This window comes from Jaculus jaculus, chromosome 8 (genome assembly GCF_020740685.1).
Source record: "Jaculus jaculus isolate mJacJac1 chromosome 8, mJacJac1.mat.Y.cur, whole genome shotgun sequence".
Classification (NCBI taxonomy): Eukaryota; Metazoa; Chordata; class Mammalia; order Rodentia; family Dipodidae; genus Jaculus; species Jaculus jaculus.
In genome coordinates this window covers 113,079,876-113,093,102 of record NC_059109.1, presented here as the reverse complement: position 1 = coordinate 113,093,102, position 13,227 = coordinate 113,079,876, and the positions used below count along the sequence as shown (strand labels likewise).

Below are 13,227 nucleotides of genomic sequence, written 5' to 3'. Positions count from 1 at the left end.
CTTTGAAATTAAAAAAAAAAAAAAAAAAAAGGAGGAAGGAGAGTAGGGAAAGAAAAGTAAAAGCAAGAAAAGGGGTAAACACTTGTAATTCCATCATTTGGGAGGTGGAGGCAGGAGGATCAGTAGTTCAAGGTCACCGTTGACTAAATACGGAAGCTATTGGGCTACAAAAGACCCTGTCTCTAAGCAAAATTAAAACAAACCACAAAAGAAAACACAAGCAAGTACAGAACATTTAGAAATTCCAGGGGAGAAAAAAATGATGATTTTTAGAATGAAACGATCATATAAAGTAATCAACTGTTGCAACCGCCAGGGTTGATGCTGCCCCCCTCCTCCAGCTAAGGCAAATTCTTTAGGCCATCACCTTACCTGCCAGGCCACTCTTTGTTTTCCCACTTGGCGCTGGCCAAGAGGGGCTCCTTGGGCAGATCAACAAGCACATTAAATCCTCACAGGCAATTAGAGGCGCGTATAGAAGAGTAGACAAGTATTATTTGTAATAAGGAGACACTTCTCATTTTCCTATGTTTTCAACAAGATTCAAAAGGTGATTTAGAGCCAGGCATGGAGGCGCACGCCTTTAATCCCAGCATTTGGGGGGCAGAAGTAGGTAGGGGGATTGCAGTGAGTTTTGAAGCCACCCTGAGACTACATAGTGAATTCCAAGTCAGCCTGATCTAGAGTGAGACCCTACCTCAAAACCACCCCTCCCCAAAAAAAGGTGACTTAGAACATTTTAATTTTAGTACTTTTCCTCCAGAGTTTCCAAAAAACACCTGACTCGGAAGAGAAAATTTGTAAGCATAGGTTGGGGAACTGAACTGGATGGAGGCTCCCTCGCAGGCAAGTCACTTCTGGGCCCTACTTTTGCAGAAGCCAGTCGAGACATTTCTGGAACCCTTCTCTAGTCCCAGGCCCCCTTTTTTTTTTTTTTTTTTCCTTTTTCTTCCAGCCAGCTGCCCTGGGAGCAAAAAGCAGACCCCTGAAGGATTTACAAATTACTGCTAGAGCCAGCTACACAGGTATTTAAATTGGAAACAGATTCTAGTTTTACTATTCCTTACGATTTCCTCCCAAAATCTGAATAAATCTTCCCAGTGCAACTGAAATACGCATCTCTCGACTTTCAGCCTTTCTCTGGGCACCTTTTCCTCCAAATTATTGTCTTACTTAACGCGGTCAAAGGCATCACTCCATCCAGAACCCCGCTCCCAGACATCGGAGCTGGCTGGTTCCTGCTTTTCTCCTTAAGCACTCTTCCCCCTTTTGGCTAGTGTCCTGGCTCTAGATCTTTACCTCCCATGCCAACTGTGAGCACTTGGTTCCTTTGCCTCAAGAGCCTGGTTGTAACAGCTGGCACGTCTGCCTGATGCCCGAATGCACATCCTTACACACAAGCGCCTGGGCGAGAGAAACACTTGTGGTAAAACCAGGATCTGCTTGGTATTAACTTTTGAGATTCCTCCAGACTGTCTTGAAGAACCTGAAATGGGCTCTCTAAAGACTTGCATTCCGACCCAAGGCTTCTTAAACGAAGTGAAGGTCACTGGACTGGACAGCATTTCAACAACCTATTAAAGCAAATTGTCTTAACTTAGCTGCACATCTCCTTATGTCTAATTTTGCAGGGTCTCCAAGGCAATAGAATCGAGTATTTGGTTTCTATACAAACAAAATCCTAATTTTCAAAGCCTCTCACTGATGGGAGGCTGAAACCAAATCCTTCAACCTGCAATTTACTTCTTTTGAGGTTAAGAGTCGGCCCTCTTTCTTCATCGGCCTGACAGGATATTGAGGAACCAAATCAAAAGGCTCTAAATGGCCCCATTCCAGGTAATTGCCTTCGCATGGGCTGGCCTGCGGAGGCCCGTGCCCAAGGTGAAGCCACCGCAGACACGTGTGTGCCTGGAGCGCGAGCCTGATTCCTCCCCTCCGCGTTCGGAGAAGTTGGAGCCAAGGACGCGCATCCTGGTCGGGTGCGGGCCGGCGGGGGCACGTCTAGGCGGCTGCCGGGCCGGCTCCTCTGCTCCCTGGACTTTGCTTTTCGGATGGCCTGCGTTGTCAGCTCGGGGTCACACGGCTGCTCCCCAAAAGGCATCTTCTCCTTTCCACCCCTAGCTCAGCAGGGCTCTGCACCCTACTACTGCTATTGCCAGTTCCTAAGGTTGTGAGCAATGGCTAGCTCCCTTTACAGTAATTTAGGTTACTTAAACATTGTGGAATTTTGCCCTCCCCACCCCCCAAAATTACAAATTATCATGCTGAAACCCAACAGGCAGAATGTGCCAGGCCAAAATTATATGAAAACCTAATCCGAGGAAAATTTTTACTATAGATAAAGCAAGCAAAGAAAAATAAGGTAAAATGCTGAAGAAGGTTGGGGAGGATAGACAAGAGGAAAAATAAAGGTGATACTGACCCTCTAGATATTTTCTACAGCATAGATATGGTATTAACTGAAATCGATGCTGATACGAAGAAATTTCTTCTTTTTCTTCTCCTAGAAGGGCTCACCTGTCACTCTATCCTGTCCCAGGATTTATCAATAGCCACCCTCTGTGTCAATAATAGATAATTCCAGAAGAAAAGAAGGGGTCTGAAATCAAGACATAGTCCTCAGATTGATGGTTCTCCAAACTGGATCCAGGGATCTCTGCGGAGATTCTCCTGGTCATTTCACGGGCTGCCTCAAAATTCAAGGCCCACAAAGTGTGTTGGGTGGTTTTATTTTCCTTTCAAACATATTTTCCACTGAAGATTTAGATCAAAATTTAAAAGCACCAAAAAAAAAAAAAAAAAAAAGCCACCATTGTTGAAGGGAGCCATGAATAATCAGAAGGAATTCTACAAAACACCTCAAAAGTGGCTTTTGTTTCCTTGTTTGTCTGTTTAACCTAGTAAGTAGGAGAGACTAAAAAATTTTTAAACTCAGCAATTCAGAGGGGGAAAAGATGACCCTTGCAAATCGTACCTTTTTGAGGAAAGTAAGATCCTTTCTTCCCTGGGCTCCCCATTACCTGGTGCCATCTGTTGCTGGTCCTGCAGTGTATCCTGATGCCCTCAGCTCACAGTCACGAGCGGCCCCTGCCAAGAAGAGCCTCCCAGGGATGCCCCAGCTGCCTCTCCTCTGCTTTCTCTTTCAGGGAGCAGGCGCTCAGGTGTGGGGTGAAGGGCAGTGAGGCTGCAGCTTAGGAGGATCTGTTTTTCCTCATCCAGGCCCCTCGGTAAGAGTTAACCCCAGGCAAGCTGGGCTGCTGGAGGAGAGCTTGATGAGCTATCTAAAGACCCGCTTGTCACCCTCACAGCCCATGGCAAAGTGGCCACAACGTTCAGGATGCTCAGGTGCTGTGAGAAAAAATAATGTACTGATTCTCTCCCTTTCTAACGAAGCAATTATGCGCATTTTACTATTTGACCAGTCTGAACAGCCACAGTTTTCTAGAGGGATTTCAACGTCGATACGCTCTGTGCACCACAGGTAAAGAGTTTAGAAGCTGTAAACTTCAGGGGACTTGCGTGAGTGTCCGAAATGCCATCTACGTGTCTCAGTAACCCAGATGCCACCCTGTGTTACTCAGATACTGCCTTGCTGCAGACCTGCCCAGGAAAGAAGGAGGCAATGTTCTTCCCGCTTTGCTTGATAAGGTAAAAACAACTTGTTCACTCTTTGAATATGATTAGGAAAAAGGAAAAAGAAGAAGAGGAGGAAGAAGAGGAGAAGGAGGAAGAAGAAGAAGAAAAAGAAAAAGAACAAAACCCATCTCAACATCTGGATGGAATTTGCCACATACCTTCTGAGACCCCCTGGCTCCTGAACGTTTTCAGCTAATGACTCCCTCTTCCAAATCTGCAGAGGCTCGAGCCTGCCGGGAAATGATGTTTGGGGCTGCCAGTTACTGTAAGTGGGTTAAATAGGTTTTCAGGGTGCTGTAGTCCTGACCAAGCCCTGCTGGGGGTGTGGTGGGCATAGAGGGTGGGGGTAGCAACTGCCATGGAAGCATGCTCACGTGTTACTGGGTAGACACCCAGCAAAAAGGGCATCCGCCACGTCTGTCTCCAGAGCTGGAAGTTCTCTTCTGTACTGCATGGAGCCTCAGCCCTAGGGTCTGCCTCACGCACGAGAGGTCCATGGACTCGCTCACGTCTTTGGAGAAGAGCTGAGGCTCCTGTGACAGATCGTGTTTCTGGACCCCAGGGCAGAGCAGAAAGAAGACCAGAGGATCACAGACCTGGTTTCAGATCCAACTGCCACTCCTGGCTCTGCTGTTGAGCTGGTTTATCTGCCTTCTCTGAGCCTCGGTGCTTTGTGGATAATGTGGGTAAATAATGTCCTCTGTGGACATTCTGTGAAATGGATAGAGCTACTGACATCTGCTGAGATTGGAGGCATAGGAACTACATCTGAATGTGGGGAGCACACTGAAGCAAAGGAGCACTCTGGCTGGAAAGAGGACAATTCAAGCAGGCGGGCATAGCGGCACTTACTTATAATCCCAGCATTTGGGAGTTGGAGGTACTACAGCCCGGAGTTCAAGATCATCCTTGGCTATATAGAAAGTTTTTAAAAATATGTTTATATACTGGGGGGAAGAGAGAGAGAGAGAGAGAATGGAAGAGAGAGAATATATGAGTGTAGCTTGGGGACTTCTTGAATCCAGGCCATTAGGCTTTGTAAGCAAGCACCTTTAACCACTGAGCAATCTCCCCAGCCCTTTAGTAGGGCAACTTTAATATGTAAGTCAATAGATTGTCATATAAATTATTTATTCAATATGGACCCAGAAATGTCATGTTTTCAGGATGAGCACTTGTGCTTTTGAAAGCCATATTTATGTGTGTGGGGGGGGGAGGTGCACATTCCACACAATAATGTAAGATTAAAGTCATCGTGCTGGAGATGTAGCTCTGTGGTAGAGTTCTTGCCTAGCGTGCACAAAGCTCTGGGTCCAATCCCCAGTATTGCCAAGAAAAAAGCATTCCTCACACACAGAGGCTAGTGTGTGCAAAGGGCACTCAGTAGAAATAACTTGATGTGTTCAAGGTATCAAAAGGAGGGCTTGGCTTGTGGCTTAGCATTGAGCACTTGCTCCAGCATGTGCAAGGCACAAGGCCCTGTGATCAGCCCCCAATACCATAAGAAAAATATAATCATTGCAATCTCAAAGGTTCTTGGCTGCGTCATGTTAGAGAAGAGCCCTGGTCATGCGCCCCAGGAAGATTATCCAGAAGCGAACATTGCAAGTGCTCTGTGAAGTGCAGCTGAGTTCAGACAAGGCTCGTGGTCTTGCCGTTGTAACCCAGTACCTGAGAAAGGGAGGCACCAATCACTTTTGACTACCTAAGCATGCACGTCTTTTCTAGACCTGCCCCTTTCACTTTTTTTTAACGTGAGAAAGTGAGAGTAAGAACACGCGCGCGTGCAAGAGAGAGAGACAGAGAGAGAGACAGAGAAATAATTGGCATGCCAGGGCCTCCAGCCGCTACAGTCAAGCTCCAGACGTATGTACCACCTCATGTGCATGTGTGACTTTGTGCGCTTGCGTCACTTTGTGCATCTGGCTTATGTGGGACTTGGAGAGCCAAACATGAGTCCTTAGGCTTTGCAGGCAAGTGCCTTAACCACTAAGCCATCTCTCCAACCCGAGTAACATGTTTTTCAACCCAAGCCTCATCTTGCCTATGAAGCACAAGGTAAGGCAGGCAGCAAATAAATTCCCTCCAAAATGTAATGGATAAGGTTAAGGAAACTAAATTTTATTGAGCCTTTACTTATGTGCTATGTATCACCTCATTTACAATTCAGTTTACAATAGTGGCATGTCTGTTATGGGGAAACCAACTGCTCTCTGATTGGACTTGAGGCCCAATACACAGGAGGGAACTGGAAACCTGGTAGTGAAAACCCCATCAAAAACTTATGGCTGGGGAGGTCAGAAGTCCTAGCAAGGAAACTACTACCATTGTCTGGCTAAATAGATATATTATGCCCACCAAACTGCCCTCTACATACCTGTGCTTATTCCTGCATATTAATGCTACTCTCACTTTTGGTTAGAGAAGTTTCTCTTTACAGATTGTGGTGACCACTAGGGTAACTCAAAACTCAGCAAAGTGCACAAGACTTCCTTGATAGGAGGGGTAATGATGACTTCAAAATAGAAGAGAATCGGCTGGGCATGGTGGCTCACGCCTTTAATTCTAGTACTCAGGAGGCAGAGGTAGGAAGATCTCTGTGAGTTCAAGGCCACCCTGAGACTATATAGTGAATTCCAGGTCAGCCTGGATTACAGCAAGATCCTACCTTGAACCCCCCCAAATAATAAAATAATAATAATAATAAATAAAATAAAGAAGAGAATTGGTATGATGGCACATAACTTTAATCCCAGAATTTGGAGGCAGTGGGAGGGGATTATGATCATGACATATTGTTTAGATCCATGGGAGGTATAAATAAAAAGTTAAAAAATAAAATTCCATTTAAAGCCAAGTGTGGTGGCTCTTTAATCCCAGCACTTGGGGGGCAGAGGCAGGAGGATCACCATGAATTTGAGGTCAGTCTGAACTACAGTGAGACCCTGCTTCAAAAAACAAATAATACCCCCTCACACACAAAACCCCTAAAATTCAGTTTAGCACTATAAATAATTAGCATTTCTCCCACTTTATACATGAGAAAAGTGAGGTCCATAAAAGTTTGTTAATTTGTCCTAGGTCACATAACTTATAAATGGCAAAGACGTGATTTAGACGTGGAGAGTGGCAGTTAGTGGAGTCCTAGTTGAGAAATCTGTCAGACCCAGGCTCCACCAGATCTCTGTTGTGCCTAAGAGACATTTCAAATTACCTAACTGATCCAAAACCTTGAGCAGGAGCTTCCCACACAAGGAGGCTGGACTTCATACAGCCCCAGATGCAATTGTGCCAAATACCTTTGGTCTATAAATTCAGGATTTGCAGCTTAACTTCAGGCTGCTTTTTAATTGGAAATGTAACTACTCAGTTGATGCAAATGAAAAACTCACATTATTCCAAGGTGTGGTAGCTCATGCCTCAAATCCCAGAACTCTGGAGACAGAGACATAGGAAGGTCTCCATAAATTTTTTTTCTCATTTTTCAAAAGGGTATGGTTTCACTGTAGTCCAGACTGACCTGGAATTCACTATGTAGTCTCAGGGTGGCCTCAAACTTACAGCCATCCTCCTACCTCTGCCTCGCAAGTGCTGGGATTAAAGGTGTGTGCCACCACGCCCGGCACATCTCCATAAATTTGAGGCCAGCCTTGTTCCAGGCCAACAAGGGCTACATAGTGAGACCCTGTTTCAAAAAAACAAGGGCTGGGCTGGAGAGATGGCTTAGTGGTTAAGCGCTTGCCTGTGAAGCCTAAGGACCCCGGTTTGAGGCTCAGTTCCCCAGGTCCCACGTTAGCCAGATGCACAAGGGGGCGCACGCGTCTGGAGCCCATTCTCTCTCTCCCTCTATCTGTCTTTCTCTCTGTGTCTGTCGCTCTCAAATAAATAAAAATTAAAAAAAAATTAAAAAAAAAAAAAACAAACAAGGGCTGGAGAGATGGCTTAGTGATTAGGGTGCTTGCCTGAGAAGCCTTAGGATTCATGTTCAACTCTCCAGATCCCAGGTAAGGCAGACACACAAAGTGACACATATGCAAAGCCACACGTGTGCACTAGGTGGCGCATGTGTCTGCAGTTCAATTGCAATGGCTGGAGACTCTGGTGCACCAATTCTCTCTCTCATTCTTGTACTTTTTCTGTCTCTGATAGAAAAAGACGAAAAAAAAAAAAAAAAAAAGCCAGGCACACACCTTCAATCCCAGCACTTGGGAGGCAGAGGTAGGAGAATCGCCATGAGTTCAAGGCCACCCTGAGACTCCATAGTGAATTACAGGTCAGCCTGGGCTAGGGTGAGACCCTACCTCGGAAAAACCTAAAACACACACACAAAAGCAGGGGAAAAACAACAGAACTCACACTGAGGAAACAAACCCTGTTGAGCTGCTGTTAATAGCACCTTGAAGATGGAAATCTCTGAGGGGAAGAATTTACGAGCCCCAAGGTCCGAGAAGCACTGAGGTTCTAACAGGCCAGGCAGACTGGTCAGGAGGGTGCTCCCACAGCTGGAGTCATTAGCAGCTCAGGCTTCCAAAACTCTGAACCAAAGCCTGGACTATTTATCATCCTTCCCATCTAGAAATTTCCTCTAGGTAGGTCCAAGGGAGAATTGTTTCAAGAATCTATTTAACTGTACCCTGATGACCAAAGGCTATCACTACCAAAGCTGGAGAGAACACACATCATTGATGATGACATAATTTACTTACAAGATTAATTTTCATTTTTTTCTATAAATATTTTTATTTATTTATTTATTTTATAAAGTAATTCTTTTTTCAAAATTTTACTTATTAGAAAGAGAGAGAGAGAGAATGGGTACATTAGGGCCTTCAGCCACTGCAAATGAACTCCAGATGCATGGGCTACCTTGTACATCTCACTTATGTGGGTCCTGGGGAATCGAACCTGGGTCCTTTGGCTTTGCAGGCAAGCACCTCAACCACTAAGTAATCTCTTCAGCTCTATTTATTTATTTGAGAGTGAAAGAGACACAAAGAGAAAGATTGAGTATGAATATGCGAGGGCTTCCTGCCACTGCAAACGAACCCCAGACACATGCCCCACTTTGTACATCTGGCTTTATGTGGGTACTGGGGAATCAAACCCAGGTCATCAGGCTTTGCAAGCAAGAACCTTTAGCCACTGAGCTATCTCTCCAGTCCCCAATTCTCATTTTCTATAGGGATTTTGCAAGGAATTCCCTAAAACAACAAACGATTCCCAAATCATTTAGATCTGGCTTTGGGAATCGGGATGGTACTGGCTTCATACTCTGCTATGTTGAAGTTGGGTTGAAAATCATAGTAATTAGTAGTTTTTGTGATTGATGGATATAGCACAAAGGTAAAGCAGCTGCTCATTTAAAAATTGGTGGGTCATAGCCATGTGTGGTGGCACATACCTATAATCCCAGCATTTGGAGGTGGATGTAGGAGAATTAGGAGTTAAAGCCAGCTTTGGCTCCATAGTGAGTTCAAGGTCAGCCTGGGCTACATGAGACACTGTCTCAAAACAAAGAAAGAAATCTCCTTTAACCACTGAGCAATCTCTCCAGCCCTGCTTTCCTCTTCTTCTTCCTCCTCTTCTCCTCCTCCTCTTCCTCTTCCTTCTTCTTTTACTTATTAGAGACAAAGAGAGGGAGGGAGAGAGAGAGAGAATGGGCACGCCAGGACCTCTAGCCCCTGCAAATGAACTTCAGTTGCATGCCCCATCATGTGCATCTGGCTTATGTGGGGCCTGGAAAATCGAACCTGGGTTCTTAGGCTTCATAAGCAGGTGCCTTAACAGCTAAGCCATCCATCCAGTCCCCTGCCTGTTTTTGAGTTAAGAGTCTCATCTAGCTCAGGTTGGCCTTGAACTTCCAGATCCTCCTACCTCAGCCTTCTGAGTGCTGAGATTAAAGGGTGCTCCAGGGCTGGAGAGATGGCTTAGCGGTTAAGCGCTTGCCTGTGAAGCATAAGGACCTTGGTTCGAGGCTCGGTTCTCCAGGTCCCACGTTAGCCAGATGCACAAGGGGGCGCACGCGTCTGGAGTTCGTTTGCAGAGGCTGGAAGCCCTGGCGCGCCCATTCTCTCTCTCTCCCTCTATCTGTCTTTCTCTCTGTGTCTGTCACTCTTAAATAAATAAATAAATGATATCATCATAACAATAAAAAATAAATAAATAAATAAAAATAAACCAAAAAACCCCCAAAAAACAACAACAACAAAAAAAAAAGAAAACTTACTTCCCTCTTGGATCCTGTTTGGATTGAGTAATTCTTATTTATTTATTTGCTTATTTTGGCTTTTTGAGGTAGTCCAGTGACTATAGTCCAGGCTGACCTGGAATTCACTATGGAGTCTCAGGGTGGCCTCGAACTCATGGGGATCCTCCTTCCTCTGCCTCCCGAGTGCTGGGAATTAAATGTGTGCACCACCATGCCCAGCACTCTTTTTTTTTTTCACAATTTTTATTAACATTTTCCATAATTATAAAAAATATCCCATGGTAATACCTCTCCCCCCACTGCACTTTCCCCTTTGAAATTCCATTCTCCATCATATTACCTCCCCATCTCAATCTGATTTTTTTTTTTTTTTAAGGTAGGGTTTCACTCTAGCTCAGGCTGACCTGGAATTCACTATGTATTCTCAGGGTAGCTTCCAGCTCTTGGCGGTCCTCCTGCCTCTGCCTCCTGAGTGCTGGGATGAATGGTGTGTGCCACCACACCCAGATTCCAATATCTTTTTTAAGCCAAAAAATAGACCTTAAGCTTAAATGTTTCTTCTGGAAATAGTAATTATTTAGAATTTAGAAACTATCTTATTAATTTTTTCTGGGATTATGTTCTGTTTGTGATAACTGACACTAATATGATATAAATTTCCTGGAAGAGCCAGTTGATTTAAAGAAAAATGATTGAGGGTACTTAATAGGTTGATATTGTATATATGTAAGTACAGTGATTGAGATGGGGAGGTAATATGGTAGAGAATGGAATTTCAGGGCTGGAGAGATGGCTTAGCGGTTAAGCGCTTGCCTATGAAGCCTAAGGACCCCGGTTCGAGGCTCGGTTCCCCAGATCCCACGTTAGCCAGATGCACAAGGGGGCGCATGCGTCTGGAGTTCGTTTGCAGAGGCTGGAGGCCCTGGTGCGCCCATTCTCTCTCTCTCCCTCTATCTGTCTTTCTCTCTGTGTCTCTTGCTCTCAAATAAATAAATAAATAAATTTTTTAAAAAATTAAAAAAAAAAGAGAATGGAATTTCAAAGGGGAAAGTGTTGGTGGGGAGGGAGGGTATTACCATGGGATTTTTTTTTATAATCATGGAAAATGTTAATAAAAATTAAAAAAAAGAAAAACGATTGCATACAATAATGATAAGAATAAGGGCTGGGTATGTAGCTCAGTGTACAGTGTTTGTCTAGCATGCATGAAGTTGTAGTTTCAGTCCCCAAAACTGCAAAATAAATAAATGTCATAGGAAGTTTTGGGATATGGTTGACGCATTTCTTTTCCCCACCTTCAAGCCAACCAATATTATTTGTGATCCCTTTTGCCCTGTTTGACCTAAATTAATTCATGATTGTGATAATAAATCTTAAAATGAATAAGTATCATATTCCTCCCTAGCATGAGGCTTTAAGATACTGAACCCAAGGAGATTATTTTAATGGTTGAAACTTTTATTTTTCAAGTTATGGTTTCACTCTAGTTCAGGCTGACCTGGAACTCACTATGTAGTCTCAGGGTGGCCTCAAATTCATGGCGATCCTCCTACCTCTGCCTCCAGAGCACTGGGATTAAAGGCGTGCATCACCATGCCCGGCTCTCAGAGAGGTTTTTAACAATAAAACAGCTGGGCGTGGTGGTGCATGACTTTAACCCCAAAATTTGGGAAGCAGAGGTAGAAGGAGTTCTATGAGTTTGAAGCTAGCCTGGGACTACAGAGTGAGTTCCAGGACAGCCTGGGCTAGAGCGAGACCCTACCTTGAAGAAAATAATAATAATAATAATTAATAAAATAAAACGACAACAAATTATTCTTGGTTATTCAAGCAATAAGAAGTAGCTCGGAGATTTTTCTTGAACACCCTCTCTTTGGCCCCTGGGGCCCCTGCTACATGGGCCCCTGCTTGATCCTCTAAGAACAAGGTAGGTAGGCCCTTGGAGAAGCCACACACACACACAAATGGGAGATCTGAGGCACCCAAGGGAGCATTTGGAGCAGCAGAGCACAACGTAACTCAGTGAAGCCCTGAGATGCTGCGGGCCGGGAGAGACGCGGATCAAGTGACGACTGCACCCCAGGAACCGAGCGTCATTTCGCCGCGTCCATCTGTCTGTCCCGCCGCGTGCCACGCTGCCTCACGGACCTCCTTGTGGGGCCAGGTTAACCCTAATGCCTCCCATCGGTGCTGGGAATTCAGGAGGGAGCAAGTGTCCTTGCTGCCTCCTCCGTGTCCCTGAAAAGGATGTCTTCCCCCCTCCCCAATCTTGGGCCACAAGCCCGCTGCACCTGCTTCTGGGGATGAGGCCCCTGCCGCGCTTCTGGCTTTTCTACCACTGTCCCCACGTGCCACAGGCCAGCGATGCCCTTAACTAAGAGCCTCGCTAGACAAGAGGTTTTCAGATCCTCTTAGGGATCATACTGTGTCATGAGCACCTTCAAAGCGCAGCTGCGGTAAACACCCTCTGTGACGGTATCCGAGCCCCCACCTCTTGCTTGTCTAATGGACCAGGTTTCTTGCAGCCTTGGCATAACTCCAATGCCCCCTCGCTTTTTCAGGTAGATTACAGAACCTCTCAGATAAGCATTAAGATAATCAGGGGGCTGGAGAGACGCCTCAGCAGTTAAGGCACTTGGCTGCAAAGCCTAAGGACCCTGGTTCAGTTCCCCAGAACCCACGTAATGCCAGATGCACAAAGTGGCACATGCATCTGGAGTTCATTTACACTAGTTAGAGGGTCTGGCATGCCTATTCTCTCTCTCTCTCTCATCTTCCTCTTTCTCTGTTTCTCCCTCTCTCTCTCAAATAAATAAATTTTTAAAAAAGAAAAAATGGCTAGAGAGATGGCTTAATGGTTAAGGTGTTTGCCTGTAGGGCTGGAGAGATTGCTTAGTGGTTAAGGCACTTGCCTGTGAAGCCTTAAAGACCCAGGTTTGATTCCCCAGTACCCATGCAAGCCAGATGCACATGGCATGCATCTGGAGTTCATCTGCAGGGGCTAGAGGCCCGTTCACTTCCATTCTCTCTCTCTCTGCTGTCAAATAAATAAATTATATACATATATATATTAAGATAATGGAAGCCGGGCGTGGTGGCACACGCCTTTAATCCCAACACTCAGGAGGCAGAGGTAGGAGGATCGCTTTGAGTTCGAGGCCACCCTGAGACTACATAGTAAATTCCAGGTCAGCCTGGACCAGAGTGAGACCCTACCTCAAACAAAACAAAACAAACAAACAAAATAATGGGTGTGGAGGATGGAGAGCTGGCTCAGTGGGTAAAGTACTTTCCATGCAAGCCTGAGGACCTGAGTTCGGCCCTGTGTACAGCCAGGTGTGGTGGTGTTCACTAGTGTTCCCAGCACTGGTGAGGTAGAGACA

The 13,227-nt window shown here is 45.3% G+C and overlaps 1 protein-coding gene across 1 annotated transcript in view; it reads right to left on the bottom strand.

Moving 5' to 3' along the window:
* Positions 1 to 3,123, bottom strand: part of LOC101608835 (agouti signaling protein) — a 109,886-nt gene extending 106,763 nt beyond the window's left edge. The window contains exon 1 of the mRNA XM_004668102.2: positions 3,021 to 3,123. The gene's annotated coding sequence lies outside the window, so the exon portion shown is untranslated. The remainder of the gene's footprint in view (positions 1 to 3,020) is intronic.
* Between the last annotated feature and the right edge of the window lie 10,104 nt (positions 3,124 to 13,227).